The sequence below is a fragment of the Mytilus californianus genome, unplaced genomic scaffold (assembly GCF_021869535.1).
Source record: "Mytilus californianus isolate M0D057914Y unplaced genomic scaffold, xbMytCali1.0.p SCAF_7, whole genome shotgun sequence".
In the NCBI taxonomy this organism is placed as follows: domain Eukaryota; kingdom Metazoa; phylum Mollusca; class Bivalvia; order Mytilida; family Mytilidae; genus Mytilus; species Mytilus californianus.
Genome location: NW_026262723.1, coordinates 27,258,943 through 27,279,920, shown reverse-complemented (window position 1 = coordinate 27,279,920; position 20,978 = coordinate 27,258,943).

Here is a 20,978-nt window from a genome sequence, read left to right as displayed (position 1 = left end):
ATTTCTTGGGGTATGAAATCTTTAAAAAAAAATATCGACTTGCTCCGCTCGGCAGTTAATATCGTATTTATTCCGTTTTCTGGAATCTCGCTCCCATTAAAAAAAAGACTGATTATCTCCCCTAAAAGATGTACATGTATGACAGGGATACTATTCCTGTATGTGTATCTTCGGGTAGAAACTGTAAATTTCATCAATATATGTCTAGCTGTTTGGGAGAATTGCGCTGACAAAGCAAATATATACGGACACAAATTACAAACAGACATAACACCACTCAAGAACATTGAAGTAAGTTAATTCGATTATCTCCCTTTTAACATGTTGGACATGCATTAAATTCATTTCTATATTAGAGAATTTATAAGAAGTAGTGGATCAATTATTTACAAATATTGCTGTTTTGGCTATTATCTTTTGAGCTATAGATAGGTGTAAGCTCAAATGTCATTTGCTGAAATGGTGAGCTGGACAAGATTCATCTCCCTGAAATATTTCAGAAAAAATAATGTGATAGGTTTTAATGTTTAAGCCTTGAAATGCATTCTTTACTGATTTTTTTTCTGTTTTGCATGGCAATACTATTGTACCTAGGTGAAAATCATAAATCATGCAAGAAAGATCTTGTTTTGTTGATTGATTTTTGAGTGATGGCCCTTGAAATGTAAATGTTTATTGAATTTCAGAGTTTTTTTGGGTGTTATTGTGAAAACTTTAGTAGGAAGATGAAACTTATACATTGCAAAAAACATCGTTATCCCTTGAAAATTAAGAAAATCTGACGACACAATTTGGAGTTGTGCCAAAGTAATGTCTATTGTCTGGATTAAATTTTGTTAAAATTTTCTCCGAAACTAGTTTTAGAATAGATTTGAACCTACTGTGTGTGAAAGGTTATAGGATAACTCGTCCCTTTCTGCATATGATTAATGAAACATTGATTCTTGTGCTTAAACATAGATTATACAGGTCTAAGTGCATTTGTAACTTATATCTCAAACACAGTAAGATAAAGAGAAAATCATGCAGGTTTCACTGAAATTGTGTTAAGCATGCCATGATCTTCGAAAAGTCCATATTGAGTATTGTGCCTCCTTAAACAGATGAATTGCATTATTTTCACTGGTTTTTCATTATTAATATATCTAAAAAATTCTAAGGGCTAGAGCAAAAATGAGAATTGCAACGATCATCAACACATCACCATCAGCTTCTACCATTTTAATTTAACATAATTATGATAATATCAAAATTAAACACAATTCACGCACACGTTTATTTATAAGCTATTTTTCAAGAATACTCTTATCAAAATCACCGTTTTAGGGTAGTAATTTCTATAAAGGGTGCTTTTCTGTTTACTCAAATATATTTTATTATCAAAACAAAACAATTTTTTTGACAATAGACAAGATGCATGTTTTTATCTATAATGGGTCATCTAATAGATTTTGGTATTAATGGATAAATGTGTCTTTTTACCACGTTTACTTTATCCGTTCTAAATGATTTTCAATATATTATACATGTTATTTGTGTTTCATTTGTATTGTGCATTTTAGCCATGATGGTTATTTCTGTATTTTGACATTTACAATAAAAATAAAATATTAACGCTTTACACAAAATAGCAAAAGGATCATTCAGGCCATGTTTGCTAGAAATTGATTGCATCGGTCTCAGCTGGGACTTTTATCAATTAGACAAAAGTCACATATTACAGTAGAAAAAAAAAGAGTTCATAAAATTACGACGACGATAGACGTCAAGTGATGGCAATAGATCATATGGGCCTATGACCCACGCCTTACGGTAATCAAACGTTACTCAGTACTCGGAGCACAGGCACTTGTCTCAGAAAAAATAGATCTCCTATATACCTTAATATAACACAAGGTACTTATTAACTCGTATTTTTGAAAAATGTAACCCGGTCGCGAACTTCCGTTATATTTCGATTTCTCGGTTGTCTACCCCACTAAAATTTGCTATGCCGTAAATCTAAATTGATTTATCTACACAATGGTGTATAACACTTACAACCGATTGGAAATATAAGTCTAGCAGTAAATGATTTATCATAAGAAGTATTTCCAAAAAACCTGTTAGTTTTTGTCTGAATAGAACTTAATATCATTGAGATAGTAAATTTATAAAAGATTCTGTGAACAAAAAATCTTACAAGTGTTCATTTGAAGTTTGTCTAATGAGGTACGAGTTTCTATTTTTAGACTCAAATTTCCCCATTCCATCAATGTCATTCAGACTCTCTCTGGACTCTTACATATAAAATGAGATAACTCCAAGAAACATTTTTTTTTTTGCAATAAGATTTGTAGCCTGGTATCCTGACCCAATCTAATACTTCGTCGATAGAGCCAGGCGTAATACAATCCACGTGACCAACTATCAGCGCTGAACATGTTTGAATTACTGCGCATGTGTTAATTTTTCGAAATTTGCATTTCATATGAAATTAAAAATAATTTTCAATAAATTTGTGGCAATACAAATATTTCCAGCCATGTGTTGCCACAAATTTATTGAAAGCAATTAGTGATCGTTTCACTATGTTGCATAGATTATTGCCCCCAAACCGCAGAGGATATGGTAATTGTCTCCGTCCTTCCGTCCGACTGACGTTAAAAATACATCAATACTCTTCGACAACTTGACAGAATGCTCTGATACTTGATAGTATTGTTTGCCATCATGAAAAGTTTACCATATCATACCGTCATTTTGATCCGAACAATTGTATGGGTGTTATCAGATTTTGACTATTTCTTTTTAGTATTTTGACAATAACATCTTGTGAACGCAACTCCTATAAGACTATTTGATAGCAATCTTTCATATATCGTTCTTTTATTTGCCGTCATGTGTAATTGACCATATTATACTGCCATTTTGATTTGATCATTTGTATGGGAGTTATAGGACTTTGACCTTATTTAGACTACCGTACCACAATTATGACACGCTGTGAAACACAATTTAGTTCGTCGTTTGTACAGAGCGGGGAAAATTTTACTACGGCGTACCTATCTTTTTAGTATAGAAGTAAGGATTCATTGTATGATTGTCGATGAGATAAGAAAAAAAAAAAAAAAAAAAAAAACAACAACAACACATGTGAACAAATTCAAGTCATCGTACGGTATTCACAATGAGAAACCCCCTACAGTATAATAAACTTTGAAGGCCTCTAGATAGATGACATCAAAAAGAGAACAAAGGCATGTTTTAAACTACAATATCAGCAAAATATGTTTCTATCGTGTTCAGTATATCTGTCATTTCATTTGATTCACCCTTATTTCTTTTATGTTACGTTTACCCCTTACCATCCTTATTATACCTTTATTTCTATTATGTGACGTTTACCCCTCATCTTCTTGAATTCACCCTTATTTCTATTATGTGACGTTTACCCCTCATCTCCTTGAATTCACCCTTATTTCTATCATGTGACGTTTACCCCTCATCTCCTTGAATTCACCCTTATTTCTATCATGTGACGTTTACCCTTCATCTTCTTGAATTCACCCTTATTTCTATCATGTGACGTTTACCCCTCATCTCCTTGAATTCACCCTTATTTCTATCATGTGACGTTTACCCTTCATCTTCTTGAATTCACCCTTATTTCTATCAAGTGACGTTTATCCCTCATTTCCTTGAATTCACCCTTATTTCTATCATGTGACGTTTACCCTTCATCTTCTTGAATTCACCATTATTTCTATCATGTGACTTTTACCCTTCATCTTCTTAAATTCACCCTTATTTCTATCATGTGACGTTTACACCTTATCTCCTTGAATTCACCTTTATTTCTATCATGTGACGTTTATCCATTATCTTCTTGAATTCACCCTTATTTCTATCATGTGACGTTTACCCTTCATCTCCTTGAATTCATCCTTATTTTTTATCATGTGACGTTTATCCCTCATTTCCTTGAATTCACCCTTATTTTTATCATGTGACGTTTACCCTTCATCTTCTTGAATTCACCCTTATTTCTATCATGTGACGTTTACCCCTCATCTCCTTAAATTCATCCTTATTTCTATCATGTGACGTTTACCCCTCATCTCCTTGAATTCATCGTTATTTCTATCATGTGACGGTTACCCCTCATTTCCTTGAATACATCCTTATTTCTATCATGTGACGTTTACCCCTCATCTCCTTGAATTCATCATTATTTCTGTCATGTGACGTTTACCCCTCATCTCCTTGAATTCACCCTTATTTCTATCATGTGACGTTTTCCCCTCATCTCCTTGAATTCACCCTTATTTCTATCATGTGACGTTTACCCCTCTGCTCCTTGAATTTACCAGTATTTCTATATATGTATCATATGACGTTTACCACTCATCTCCTTGAATTCATCATTATTTCTATCATGTGACGTTTACCCTTCATCTCCTTGAATTCACCCTTATTTCTATCATGTGACGTTTACCCCTCTGCTCCTTGAATTTACCAGTATTTCTATATATGTATCATATGACGTTTACCCCTCATCTCCTTGAATTCATCATTATTTCTATCATGTGACGTTTACCCTTCATCTCCTTGAATTCACCCTTATTTCTATCATGTGACGTTTACCCCTCTGCTCCTTGAATTTACCAGTATTTCTATATATGTATCATATGACGTTTACCCCTCATCTCCTTTAATTCATCATTATTTCTATTATGTGACGTTTACCCTTCATCTTCTTGAATCCACCCTTATTTCTATCATGTGACGTTTACCCCTCATCTTCTTGAATTCACCCTTATTTCTATCATGTGACGTTCACCCTTCATCTTCTTGAATTCACCCTTATTTCTATTATGTGACGTTTACCCTTCATCTTCTTGAATTCACCCTTATTTCTATTATGTGACGTTTACCCCTCATCTTCTTGAATTCACCCTTATTTCTATTATGTGACGTTTACCCTTCATCTTCTTGAATTCAACGTTATTTCTATCATGTGACGTTTACCCCTCATCTTCTTGAATTCACCCTTATTTCTATTATGTGACGTTTACCCCTCATCTTCTTGAATTCACCCTTATTTCTATTATGTGACGTTTACCCTTTATCTTCTTGAATTCGCCCTTATTTCTATCATGTGACGTTTACCCTTCATCTTCTTGAATTCAACCTTATTTCTATCATGTGACGTTTACCCCTCATCTTCTTGAATTCACCCTTATTTCTATTATGTGACGTTTACCCTTCATCTTCTTGAATTCACCCTTATTTCTATTATGTGACGTTTACCCCTCATCTTCTTGAATTCACCCTTATTTCTATTATGTGACGTTTACCCTTCATCTTCTTGAATCCACCCTTATTTCTATCATGTGACGTTTACCCTTCATCTTCTTAAATTCACCCTTATTTCTATCATGTGACGTTTACACCTTATCTCCTTGAATTCACCTTTATTTCTATCATGTGACGTTTACCCCTTATCTTCTTAAATTCACCCTTATTTGTTATCATGTGACGTTTATCCCTCATTTCCTTGAATTCACCCTTATTTTTATCATGTGACGTTTACCCTTCATCTCCTTGAATTCACCCTTATTTCTATCATGTGACGTTTACCCCTCATCTCCTTAAATTCATCCTTATTTCTATCATGTGACGTTTACCCCTCATCTCCTTGAATTCATCGTTATTTCTATCATGTGACGGTTACCCCTCATTTCCTTGAATTCATCCTTATTTCTATCATGTGACGTTTACCCCTCATCTCCTTGAATTCATCTTTATTTCTGTCATGTGACGTTTACCCCTCATCTCCTTAAATTCACCCTTATTTGTATCATGTGACGTTTTCTCCTCATCTCCTTGAATTCACCCTTATTTCTATCATGTGACGTTTACCCCTCTGCTCCTTGAATTTACCAGTATTTCTATATATGTATCATATGACGTTTACCCCTCATCTCCTTGAATTCATCATTATTTCTATCATGTGACGTTTACCCTTCATCTCCTTGAATTCACCCTTATTTCTATCATGTGTTGTTTACCCCTCATCTCCTTGAATTCACAATGAGAAACCCCCTACAGTATAATAAACTTTGAAGGCCTCTAGATAGATGACATCAAAAAGAGAACAAAGGCCTGTTTTAAACTACAATATCAGCAAAATATGTTTCTATCGTGTTCAGTATATCTGTCATTTCATTTGATTCACCCTTATTTCTTTTATGTTACGTTTACCCCTTACCATCCTTATTATACCTTTATTTCTATTATGTGACGTTTACCCCTCATCTTCTTTAATTCACCCTTATTTCTATTATGTGACGTTTACCCCTCATCTTCTTGAATTCACCCTTATTTCTATTATGTGACGTTTACCCTTTATCTTCTTGAATTCGCCCTTATTTCTATCATGTGACGTTTACCCTTCATCTTCTTGAATTCAACCTTATTTCTATCATGTGACGTTTACCCCTCATCTTCTTGAATTCACCCTTATTTCTATTATGTGACGTTTACCCTTCATCTTCTTGAATTCACCCTTATTTCTATTATGTGACGTTTACCCCTCATCTTCTTGAATTCACCCTTATTTCTATTATGTGACGTTTACCCTTCATCTTCTTGAATCCACCCTTATTTCTATCATGTGACGTTTACCCTTCATCTTCTTAAATTCACCCTTATTTCTATCATGTGACGTTTACACCTTATCTCCTTGAATTCACCTTTATTTCTATCATGTGACGTTTACCCCTTATCTTCTTAAATTCACCCTTATTTGTTATCATGTGACGTTTATCCCTCATTTCCTTGAATTCACCCTTATTTTTATCATGTGACGTTTACCCTTCATCTCCTTGAATTCACCCTTATTTCTATCATGTGACGTTTACCCCTCATCTCCTTAAATTCATCCTTATTTCTATCATGTGACGTTTACCCCTCATCTCCTTGAATTCATCGTTATTTCTATCATGTGACGGTTACCCCTCATTTCCTTGAATTCATCCTTATTTCTATCATGTGACGTTTACCCCTCATCTCCTTGAATTCATCTTTATTTCTGTCATGTGACGTTTACCCCTCATCTCCTTAAATTCACCCTTATATGTATCATGTGACGTTTTCTCCTCATCTCCTTGAATTCACCCTTATTTCTATCATGTGACGTTTACCCCTCTGCTCCTTGAATTTACCAGTATTTCTATATATGTATCATATGACGTTTACCCCTCATCTCCTTGAATTCATCATTATTTCTATCATGTGACGTTTACCCTTCATCTCCTTGAATTCACCCTTATTTCTATCATGTGTTGTTTACCCCTCATCTCCTTGAATTCACAATGAGAAACCCCCTACAGTATAATAAACTTTGAAGGCCTCTAGATAGATGACATCAAAAAGAGAACAAAGGCCTGTTTTAAACTACAATATCAGCAAAATATGTTTCTATCGTGTTCAGTATATCTGTCATTTCATTTGATTCACCCTTATTTCTTTTATGTTACGTTTACCCCTTACCATCCTTATTATACCTTTATTTCTATTATGTGACGTTTACCCCTCATCTTCTTGAATTCACCCTTATTTCTATTATGTGACGTTTACCCCTCATCTTCTTGAATTCACCCTTATTTCTATCATGTGACGTTTACCCCTCATCTTCTTGAATTCACCCTTATTTCTATTATGTGACGTTTACCCCTCATCTTCTTGAATTCACCCTTATTTCTATTATGTGACGTTTACCCTTCATCTTCTTGAATCCACCCTTATTTCTATCATGTGACGTTTACCCCTCATCTTCTTGAATTCACCCTTATTTCTATTATGTGACGTTTACCCTTCATCTTCTTGAATTCACCCATATTTCTATTATGTGACGTTTACCCCTCATCTCCTTGAATTCACCCTTATTTCTATCATGTGACGTTTACCCTTCATCTTCTTGAATCCACCCTTATTTCTATCATATGACGTTTACCCTTCATCTTCTTGAATTCACCCTTAGTTCTATCAAGTGACGTTTATCCCTCATTTCCTTGAATTCACCCTTATTTCTATCATGTGACGTTTACCCCTCATCTCCTTGAATTCACCTTTATTTCTATTATGTGACGTTTACCCCTCATCTTCTTGAATTCACCTTTATTTCTATCATGTGACGTTTACCCCTCATCTCCTTTATTTCATCATTATTTCTATCATGTGACGTTTACACTCATCTTCTTGAATTCACCCTTATTTATATCATGTGACGTTTACCCCTCATCTCCTTGAATTCACCCTTATTTCTATCATGTGACGTTTACCCTTCATCTTCTTGAATTCACCCTTATTTCTATCATGTGACGTTTACCCCTCATCTCCTTGAATTCACCCTTATTTCTATCATGTGACGTTACCCTTCATCTTCTTGAATTCACCCTTATTTCTATCATGTGACTTTTGCCCCTCATCTCCTTGAATTCACCTTTATTTCTATTATGTGACGTTTACCCCTCATCTTCTTGAATTCACCTTTATTTCTATTATGTGACGTTTACCCTCATCTTCTTGAATTCACCCTTATTTCTATCATGTGACGTTTACCCTTCATCTTCTTGAATTCACCCTTATTTCTATCATGTGACGTTTACCCCTCATCTCCTTGAATTCACCCTTATTTCTATCATGTGACGTTTACCCTTCATCTTCTTGAATTCACCCTTATTTCTATCATGTGACGTTTACACCTCATCTCCTTGAATTCACCTTTATTTCTATCATGTGACGTTTACCCCTTATCTTCTTGAATTCACCCTTATTTCTATCATGTGACGTTTACCCCTTATCTTCTTAAATTCATCCTTATTTCTATCATGTGACGTTTATCCCTCATTTCCTTGAATTCACCCTTATTTTTATCATGTGACGTTTACCCCTCATCTCCTTGAATTCACCCTTATTTCTATCATGTGACGTTTACCCCTCATCTCCTTAAATTCATCCTTATTTCTATCATGTGACGTTTACCCCTCATCTCCTTGAATTCATCCTTATTTCTATCATGTGACGGTTACCCCTCATTTCCTTGAATTCATCCTTATTTCTATCATGTGACGTTTACCCCTCATCTCCTTGAATTCATCATTATTTCTGTCATGTGACGTTTACTCCTCATCTCATTGAATTCACCCTTATTTCTATCATGTGACGTTTTCCCCTCATCTCCTTGAATTCACCCTTATTTCTATCATGTGACGTTTACCCCTCTGCTCATTGAATTTACCAGTATTTCTATATATGTATCATGTGACGTTTACCCCTCATCTCCTTTAATTCATCATTATTTCTATCATGTGACGTTTACCCTTCATCTCCTTGAATTCACCCTTATTTCTATCATGTGTCGTTTACCCCTCATCTCCTTGAATTCACAATGAGAAACCCCCTACAGTATAATAAACTTTGAAGGCCTCTAGATAGATGACATCAAAAAGAGAACAAAGGCCTGTTTTAAACTACAATATCAGCAAAATATGTTTCTATCGTGTTCAGTATATCTGTCATTTCATTTGATTCACCCTTATTTCTTTTATGTTACGTTTACCCCTTACCATCCTTATTATACCTTTATTTCTATTATGTGACGTTTACCCCTCATCTTCTTGAATTCACCCTTATTTCTATTATGTGACGTTTACCCCTCATCTTCTTGAATCCACCCTTATTTCTATCATGTGACGTTTACCCCTCATCTTCTTGAATTCACCCTTATTTCTATTATGTGACGTTTACCCTTCATCTTCTTGAATTCACCCTTATTTCTATTATGTGACGTTTACCCCTCATCTTCTTGAATTCACCCTTATTTCTATTATGTGACGTTTACCCCACATCTTCTTGAATTCACCCTTATTTCTATCATGTGACGTTTACCCTTCATCTTCTTGAATCCACCCTTATTTCTATCATGTGACGTTTACCCTTCATCTCCTTGAATTCACCCTTATTTCTATCATGTGACGTTTACCCCTCTGCTCCTTGAATTTACCAGTATTTCTATATATGTATCATGTGACGTTTACCCCTCTGCTCCTTGAATTTACCAGTATTTCTATATATGTATCATGTGACGTTTACCCCTCATCTCCTTTAAGTCACTATTATTTCTATCATGTGACGTTTACCCCTCATCTTCTTGAATTCACCCTTATTTCTATTATGTGACGTTTACTCCTCATCTTCTTGAATTCACCCTTATTTCTATTATGTGACGTTTACCCCACATCTTCTTGAATTCACCCTTATTTCTATCATGTGACGTTTACCCTTCATCTTCTTGAATCCACCCTTATTTCTATCATGTGACGTTTACCCTTCATCTCCTTGAATTCACCCTTATTTCTATCATGTGACGTTTACCCCTCTGCTCCTTGAATTTACCAGTATTTCTATATATGTATCATGTGACGTTTACCCCTCATCTCCTTTAATTCATCATTATTTCTATCATGTGACGTTTACCCCTCATCTTCTTGAATTCACCCTTATTTCTATTATGTGACGTTTACCCTTCATCTTCTTGAATCCACCCTTATTTCTATCATGTGACGTTTACCCCTCATCTTCTTGAATTCACCCTTATTTCTATCATGTGACGTTTACCCTTCATCTTCTTGAATTCACCCTTATTTCTATTATGTGACGTTTACCCCTCATCTTCTTGAATTCACCCTTATTTCTATTATGTGACGTTTACCCCACATCTTCTTGAATTCACCCTTATTTCTATCATGTGACGTTTACCCTTCATCTTCTTGAATCCACCCTTATTTCTATCATGTGACGTTTACCCTTCATCTTCTTGAATCCACCCTTATTTCTATCATGTGACGTTTACCCTTCATCTTCTTGAATTCACCCTTATTTCTATCATGTGACGTTTACCCCTCATCTCCTTGAATTCAACCTTATTTCTATCATGTGACGTTTACCCTTCATCTTCTTGAATTCACCCTTATTTCTATCATGTGACGTTTACCCCTCATCTTCTTGAATTCACCCTTATTTCTATCATGTGACGTTTACCCTTCATCTTCTTGAATTCACCTTTATTTCTATTATGTGACGTTTACCCTTCATCTTCTTGAATCCACCCTTATTTCTATCATGTGACGTTTACCCCTCATCTTCTTGAATTCACCCTTATTTCTATCATGTGACGTTTACCCTTCATCTTCTTGAATTCACCCTTATTTCTATTATGTGACGTTTACCCCTCATCTTCTTGAATTCACCCTTATTTCTATTATGTGACGTTTACCCCACATCTTCTTGAATTCACCCTTGTTTCTATCATGTGACGTTTACCCTTCATCTTCTTGAATCCACCCTTATTTCTATCATGTGACGTTTACCCTTCATCTCCTTGAATTCACCCTTATTTCTATCATGTGACGTTTACCCCTCTGCTCCTTGAATTTACCAGTATTTCTATATATGTATCATGTGACGTTTACCCCTCATCTCCTTTAATTCATCATTATTTCTATCATGTGACGTTTACCCTTCATCTCCTTGAATTCACCCTTATTTCTATCATGTGTCGTTTACCCCTCATCTCCTTGAATTCACAATGAGAAACCCCCTACAGTATAATAAACTTTGAAGGCCTCTAGATAGATGACATCAAAAAGAGAACAAAGGCCTGTTTTAAACTACAATATGAGCAAAATATGTTTCTATCGTGTTCAGTATATCTGTCATTTCATTTGATTCACCCTTATTTCTTTTATGTTACGTTTACCCCTTACCATCCTTATTATACCTTTATTTCTATTATGTGACGTTTACCCCTCATCTTCTTGAATTCGCCCTTATTTCTATTATGTGACGTTTACCCCTCATCTTCTTGAATTCACCCTTATTTCTATTATGTGACGTTTACCCCTCATCTTCTTGAATTCACCCTTATTTCTATCATGTGACGTTTACCCTTCATCTTCTTGAATTCACTCTTATTTCTATTATGTGACGTTTACCCCTCATCTTCTTGAATTCACCCTTTTTTCTATTATGTGACGTTTACCCCTCATCTTCTTGAATTCACCCTTATTTCTATCATGTGACGTTTACCCCTCATCTTCTTGAATTCACCCTTATTTCTATCATGTGACGTTTACCCTTCATCTTCTTGAATCCACCCTTATTTCTATCATGTGACGTTTACCCCTCATCTTCTTGAATTCACCCTTATTTCTATCATGTGACGTTTACCCTTCATCTTCTTGAATTCACCCTTATTTCTATTATGTGACGTTTACCCCTCATCTTCTTGAATTCACCCTTATTTCTATTATGTGACGTTTACCCCACATCTTCTTGAATTCACCCTTATTTCTATCATGTGACGTTTATCCTTCATCTTCTTGAATCCACCCTTATTTCTATCATGTGACGTTTACCCTTCATCTTCTTGAATCCACACTTATTTCTATCATGTGACGTTTACCCTTCATCTTCTTGAATTCACCCTTATTTCTATCATGTGACGTTTACCCCTCATCTCCTTGAATTCAACCTTATTTCTATCATGTGACGTTTACCCTTCATCTTCTTGAATTCACCCTTATTTCTATCATGTGACGTTTACCCTTCATCTTCTTGAATTCAACCTTATTTCTATCATGTGACGTTTACCCTTCATCTTCTTGAATTCACCCTTATTTCTATCATGTGACGTTTACCCCTCATCTTCTTGAATTCACCTTTATTTCTATTATGTGACGTTTACCCCTCATCTTCTTGAATTCACCCTTATTTCTATCATGTGACGTTTACCCTTCATCTTCTTGAATTCACCTTTATTTCTATTATGTGACGTTTACCCCTCATCTTCTTGAATTCACCCTTATTTCTATCATGTGACGTTTACCCTTCATCTTCTTGAATTCACCCTTATTTCTATCATGTGACGTTTACCCCTCATCTCCTTGAATTCAACCTTATTTCTATCATGTGACGTTTACCCCTCATCTCCTTGAATTCAACCTTATTTCTATCATGTGACGTTTACCCTTCATCTTCTTGAATTCACTCTTATTTCTATCATGTGACGTTTACCCTTCATCTTCTTGAATTCAACCTTATTTCTATCATGTGACGTTTACCCTTCATCTTCTTGAATTCACCCTTATTTCTATCATGTGACGTTTACCCCTCATCTTCTTGAATTCACCTTTATTTCTATTATGTGACGTTTACCCCTCATCTTCTTGAATTCACCCTTATTTCTATCATGTGACGTTTACCCTTCATCTTCTTGAATTCACCTTTATTTCTATTATGTGACGTTTACCCCTCATCTTCTTGAATTCACCCTTATTTCTATCATGTGACGTTTACCCTTCATCTTCTTGAATTCACCCTTATTTCTATCATGTGACGTTTACCCCTCATCTCCTTGAATTCAACCTTATTTCTATTATGTGACGTTTACCCTTCATCTTCTTGAATTCACCCTTATTTCTATCAAGTGACGTTTATCCCTCATTTCCTTGAATTTACCCTTATTTCTATCATGTGACGTTTATCCTGCATCTTCTTGAATTCACCATTATTTCTATCATGTGACGTTTACCCTTCATCTTCTTAAATTCACCCTTATTTCTATCATGTGACGTTTACACCTCATCTCCTTGAATTCACCGTTATTTCTATCATGTGACGTTTACCCCTCATCTCCTTAAATTCATCCTTATTTCTATCATGTGACGTTTACCCCTCATCTCCTTGAATTTATCCTTATTTCTATCATGTGACGGTTACCCCTCATTTCCTTGAATTCATCCTTATTTCTATCATGTGACGTTTACCCCTCATCTCCTTGAATTCATCATTATTTCTGTCATGTGACGTTTACCCCTCATCTCCTTGAATTCACCCTTATTTCTATCATGTGACGTTTTCCCCTCATCTCTTTGAATTCACCCTTATTTCTATCATGTGACGTTTACCCCTCATCTCCTTGAATTCACCAGTATTTCTATATATGTATCATGTGACGTTTACCCTTCATCTCCTTGAATTCATCATTATTTCTATCATGTGACGTTTACCCTTCATCTCCTTGAATTCACCCTTATTTCTATCATGTGTCGTTTACCCCTAATCTCCTTGAATTCGCCAGTATTTCTATACATATATATTATATATATATATATATATACTAGTCTAAATTGAAAACAACGCTCAAACCTATGATTGCGTTGGATAAAAACCGCAATTTTTGTACGTGTGCATGTAAAACAAATTTTTTTGGTAGAGGAGTCTAAATACAGCACAAACAACATATATATAATAAAAACTATAACACAATTTACCATACGTTTCGGCCATTACGGCCTTCTTTATTGGAATAAATTACAACATTGAAACAACAATCACATGGCTTGGATACATTAAGTTATTATAACTACTATGACGTTTATTTGCCGCTTTTTTTTCTTTTTTTATAAATATTTTCACTATCGTTCATACATTGTTTTGAGTCCATCAGGCTCTAAAGTTTTTGATGGACTCAACACAATGTATGAACGATAGTAAATATATTTATAAAAAAAGAAAAAAAAAACGCGGCAAATGAACGTCATAGTAGTTATTATAACGTAATGTATCCAAGCGATGCATGTGTAATTGTTTTTTCAATGTTGTAATTTATTCCAATGAAGAAGGCCATAATGGCCGAAACGTATGGAAAATTGTGTTATAGTTTTTATTATACAATCATTCAGAGACTTTATATATATATAAATTTATAATTTGAAGAAACAAAATTAGTAAAATTAGCAATTTTATAATTTGAAGAAACAAAATTAGTAAAATCTGGCAAGTCACTCACTTTCTGAATTAAATGAATATATCTATTTGATATATGATCATTATTACAATAGGCACAGGGTCCTGGTCTTCTCTCTGGGTGCAATTTACTACAACTGCTACGCCCAGACATGGTTATGAGTAAATGAAGAAAGTCATAAAAACATAAATGCAACACAAAAAAAACAAAAGAACAAACAACAGGTATTCCTAACTGTAAATAAGATCATTAGTCAGCAGAATCTGTGCCACTGTGAAAATTATATCAGATAACCTGTACATCATGTTCTCATGTTTAAAAGGAACATATCACTGAATGAATACATAAAACAGAATATATGAGCGAGGAGCTGGTCTGAAATTAATAGTTAAGATCCATTTTGTTACATCTTTGTGATCCGTTTATTTGGCAATCGCCAATGGCAGTTAGCAGGGTTTAAGAACATCCGTTGTTCGACCTGCTAGTCAAATGCGTTTTGTTAAAATATACTTTTTCACTTTTGTGGTCTTTTGGAAAATGTTGTTTGTGCTGTATTAAGACCCCTCTGCCAAGAAATTTGTTTTGCATGCACACGTATAAAAATTGCGGTTTTTATCCAACGCAATCATAGGATTGAACGTTGTTTTCAATTTAGACTTGTTTATATATATATATATATATATATCTATATATATATATAATATAAAAGTCTAAATTGAAAACAACGTTCAAACCTATGATTGCGTATATATATAATATATAAAAGTCTAAATTGAAAACAACGTTCAAACCTATGATTGCGTATATATATAATATATAAAAGTCTAAATTGAAAACAACGTTCAAACCTATGATTGCGTATATATATAATATATAAAAGTGTAAATTGAAAACAACGTTCGGACCTATGATTGCGTTGGATAAAAACCGCAATTTTTATACGTGTGCATGTAAAACAAATTTCTTGGTAGAGGGGTCTAAATACAGCACAAACAACAATTTCCAAAAGACCAAAAAAGTGAAAAAGTCTATTGTAACAATATATATATATAAACAAGTCTAAATTAAAAACAACGTTCTATCCTATGATTGCGTTGGATAAAAACCGCAATTTTTATACGTGTGCATGCAAAACAAATTTCTTGGTAGAGGGGTCTAAATACAGCACAAACAACATTTTCCAAAAGACCAAATGAGTGAAAAAGTATATTTTTAACAAAACGCATTTGACTAGCAGGTCGAACAACTGATGTTCTTAAACCCTGCTGACTGCTGCGATTGCCAAAAAAACGGATCACCGATGTAATAAATGGATCTCAATTATAAATTTAATACTAAACAGAAAACAATAAACTTGCGGAAAAGATGGTATACCGCAAACAAAAGGTGCAAAGGTTTTTGTACACCATATCCGGATTTCGACAATTAATGTCTCTTCAGTGATGTTAGGAATCGAAACGGTATTTTGAAGGCCGTATAATTTACCTCAATTTAGGATAGACTCTTGAATTTTGAAAGAGTCAAAATAGGATGAACGGATATCATGTGACGTTTATCCCTCATCTCCTTGAATTCACCCTTATTTCTATCATGTGACGTTTACCCCTCATCTCCTTGAATTCACCATTATTTCTATCATGTGACGTTTACCCCTCATCTCCTTGAATTCACCCTTATTTCTATCATGTGACGTTTACCCTTCATCTCCTTGAATTCACCCTTATTTCTATCATGTGACGTTTACCCCTCATCTCCTTAAATTCATCCTTATTTCTATCATGTGACGTTTACCCCTCATCTCCTTGAATTCACCCTTATTTCTATCATGTGACGTTTACCCTTCATCTCCTTGAATTCATCCTTATTTCTATCATGTGACGTTTACCCCTCATCTCCTTGAATTCACCCTTATTTCTATCATGTGACGTTTTTGCTCTCATTTCCTTAAATCTGACCTTTTTTCTACCATTCGACGTATATACTTTTCATTTCGTTTAATTTACCTTGATGTATAGTATGTGACATTCTTTAACTAACCCTTATTTCTATCATGTGACGTTTACCCCTCATATCCTTTAACTGAACCTTATTTCTATCATGTGACGTTTATCCCTCATGTCCTTTAACTGAACCTTATTTCTATCATGTGACATATACCCTTCATCTCCCTAAAGTCATCCCTATTTTATGATGAATAATGAAGATAACGCGAGGTAGTTATTCATTGTCCGTTTCGGGTATGACTTGCACCATGTATGAATACATGCCATACCGCCAACAGTTGAACTTTACCAAGGTTGGCTGCGTTCGATAATAAAACCACAGTTCCTGATAAAGGTTGCAGTCTTGTAATTGACTGCTCCATAGGCTTACATGCAAAACAGCTCATCTTTGAAAATAAAAAAATAAAAAATGCTACATAGAAAAAAAATTTCATGTTCATATCATGTATGTATTAATGTGAAATTGTGATTTAATCGAAAAAAAAGTGGGTCATGCCACGAAGAATAAAAAGTTATGTAACCCTGTTGTCAAAACAATTTTTTTCTACTTTCTGTTTGCTGTTTTTACTAGGCCGCACCACTTCCAGTAAACATGATATCCTTCCACTTTCTTGGATTGATATCCCCAAAAAGATGCAAGATTTTTTTTAAATCTATATATATGTTTGAATTCAGCATAAACTTTTAATCAAACAGAAAAAATTGAGTCCAGAAAAAAATTCTGAAAAAAATGGACTATTTTATTTACCTCCATGTTTTGACATGCACCGGAAACTGGAGTTGTAATACAAGACTGGTACCTATAACTATAATGACATGTCTTAAAAAAATAAATCATTTACTTAGTTTCATTAAGTAGCCATATTTGAACATAAAAAATGCCATTAAAAGAATTGTTTTGTTGTATTAATAAATATAATCCCACTATTAAAGGAGTACCCCTTTCTGAAAAAAGGCAAAATTTGGAAATAAGTCATGCCTATCAAATGATCTGTAAATCTCATTCTACTCTATCTTTATGAATGTTTTCTTATTATTTGGATACTGTAAAGCTAGAAGAGAATTCTTATCTATTATTTTTATTTTTTTCCTTCTATTTGATTGAACCACATTCAATAGTTTACCCCTCCCCTTTTTTCCATGAAATCTACCCAAGTGGGCCTCTTGTTTAAGTCAAATTGAAAAACTACCCAAAACTTTTTCATATTGAAGAATTTGTTGCAATTCAACTATCTAAAGACAAGAACGATCATACCTTTCTCTTTTTTGACTATACATGTCTTTATACATGCCTACTATATGATGGTTTTTAGACTGTACTTGACACCCCACTGCATATAAACTTTGCAATAAAATTCAAGAAAAAACAAAATGAATACTCAAGTTAGTGTTTTTGGTAAGAATATTGATTACTTGTCACACCTAATCACAAAAATCCTTGTCATGATGGATAGTTTTAGAAAAATTCTACTTTTTAAACAAAATTTTAACCCAAATATTGAATTTTCAATTAACCATACAGTGCCGCAGACAGGAAAAGAAGTCATAGACTCTTGTAAAGTGAACATTTTGTGAAAATCTTTTCACCAAAAGTTCATTTTATACATATTCTACCTATATGTCAACTATTGAGCCATAAAAATAATAACCCTAAAGAAAAAAGTTACTTTTGTATGTAACTGTCCCTTCAACTTTACACTGATTTTCAATGAAACTGCGCAACTAGAATTTCCATCACAAGAAGAAGATTTTATAGAGGAAAAAATCTTTCTATGTTCTTTTTAATTAAAAATCATGTATGTAATACTACCAGAATCTCAATTTACCTCAAACTGATGTGCTTTATATCTATTTATACTTTTGAATGGTGTCTTGTATAAAAAATCATAATTATTACATAATTTAAGTTTTTTCATTGTAACTTGATACCCCATGATTTTTTTTTCTTAAAAAGTCCTTAAATCATGATGTTTTGTCATTCTGGGCACACAAAAGTCCACATGAGCTACTTCCTTGCAGTGAACATATGAAAAAATTACCCTATGCAGGTTGCAGTCATGTAATTGACTGCTCCATAGGCTTACATGCAAAACAGCTCATCTTTGAAAATAAAAAAATAAAAAATGCTACATAGAAAAAAAATTTCATGTTCATATCATGTATGTATTAATGTGAAATTGTGATTTAATCGAAAAAAAAAGTGGGTCATGCCACGAAGAATAAAAAGTTATGTAACCCTGTTGTCAAAACAATTTTTTTCTACTTTCTGTTTGCTGTTTTTACTAGGCCGCACCACTTCCAGTAAACATGATATCCTTCCACTTTCTTGGATTGATATCCCCAAAAAGATGCAAGATTTTTTTTAAATCTATATATATGTTTGAATTCAGCATAAACTTTTAATCAAACAGAAAAAATTGAGTCCAGAAAAAAATTCTGAAAAAAATGGACTATTTTATTTACCTCCATGTTTTGACATGCACCGGAAACTGGAGTTGTAATACAAGACTGGTACCTATAACTATAATGACATGTCTTAAAAAAATAAATCATTTACTTAGTTTCATTAAGTAGCCATATTTGAACATAAAAAATGCCATTAAAAGAATTGTTTTGTTGTATTAATAAATATAATCCCACTATTAAAGGAGTACCCCTTTCTGAAAAAAGGCAAAATTTGGAAATAAGTCATGCCTATCAAATGATCTGTAAATCTCATTCTACTCTATCTTTATGAATGTTTTCTTATTATTTGGATACTGTAAAGCTAGAAGAGAATTCTTATCTATTATTTTTATTTTTTTCCTTCTATTTGATTGAACCACATTCAATAGTTTACCCCTCCCCTTTTTTCCATGAAATCTACCCAAGTGGGCCTCTTGTTTAAGTCAAATTGAAAAACTACCCAAAACTTTTTCATATTGAAGAATTTGTTGCAATTCAACTATCTAAAGACAAGAACGATCATACCTTTCTCTTTTTTGACTATACATGTCTTTATACATGCCTACTATATGATGGTTTTTAGACTGTACTTGACACCCCACTGCATATAAACTTTGCAATAAAATTCAAGAAAAAACAAAATGAATACTCAAGTTAGTGTTTTTGGTAAGAATATTGATTACTTGTCACACCTAATCACAAAAATCCTTGTCATGATGGATAGTTTTAGAAAAATTCTACTTTTTAAACAAAATTTTAACCCAAATATTGAATTTTCAATTAACCATACAGTGCCGCAGACAGGAAAAGAAGTCATAGACTCTTGTAAAGTGAACATTTTGTGAAAATCTTTTCACCAAAAGTTCATTTTATACATATTCTACCTATATGTCAACTATTGAGCCATAAAAATAATAACCCTAAAGAAAAAAGTTACTTTTGTATGTAACTGTCCCTTCAACTTTACACTGATTTTCAATGAAACTGCGCAACTAGAATTTCCATCACAAGAAGAAGATTTTATAGAGGAAAAAATCTTTCTATGTTCTTTTTAATTAAAAATCATGTATGTAATACTACCAGAATCTCAATTTACCTCAAACTGATGTGCTTTATATCTATTTATACTTTTGAATGGTGTCTTGTATAAAAAATCATAATTATTACATAATTTAAGTTTTTTCATTGTAACTTGATACCCCATGATTTTTTTTTCTTAAAAAGTCCTTAAATCATGATGTTTTGTCATTCTGGGCACACAAAAGTCCACATGAGCTACTTCCTTGCAGTGAACATATGAAAAAATTACCCTATGCAGGTTGCAGTCATGTAATTGACTGCTCCATAGGCTTACATGCAAAACAGCTCATCTTTGAAAATAAAAAAATAAAAAATGCTACATAGAAAAAAAATTTCATGTTCATATCATGTATGTATTAATGTGAAATTGTGATTTAATCGAAAAAAAAAGTGGGTCATGCCACGAAGAATAAAAAGTTATGTAACCCTGTTGTCAAAACAATTTTTTTCTACTTTCTGTTTGCTGTTTTTACTAGGCCGCACCACTTCCAGTAAACATGATATCCTTCCACTTTCTTGGATTGATATCCCCAAAAAGATGCAAGATTTTTTTTAAATCTATATATATGTTTGAATTCAGCATAAACTTTTAA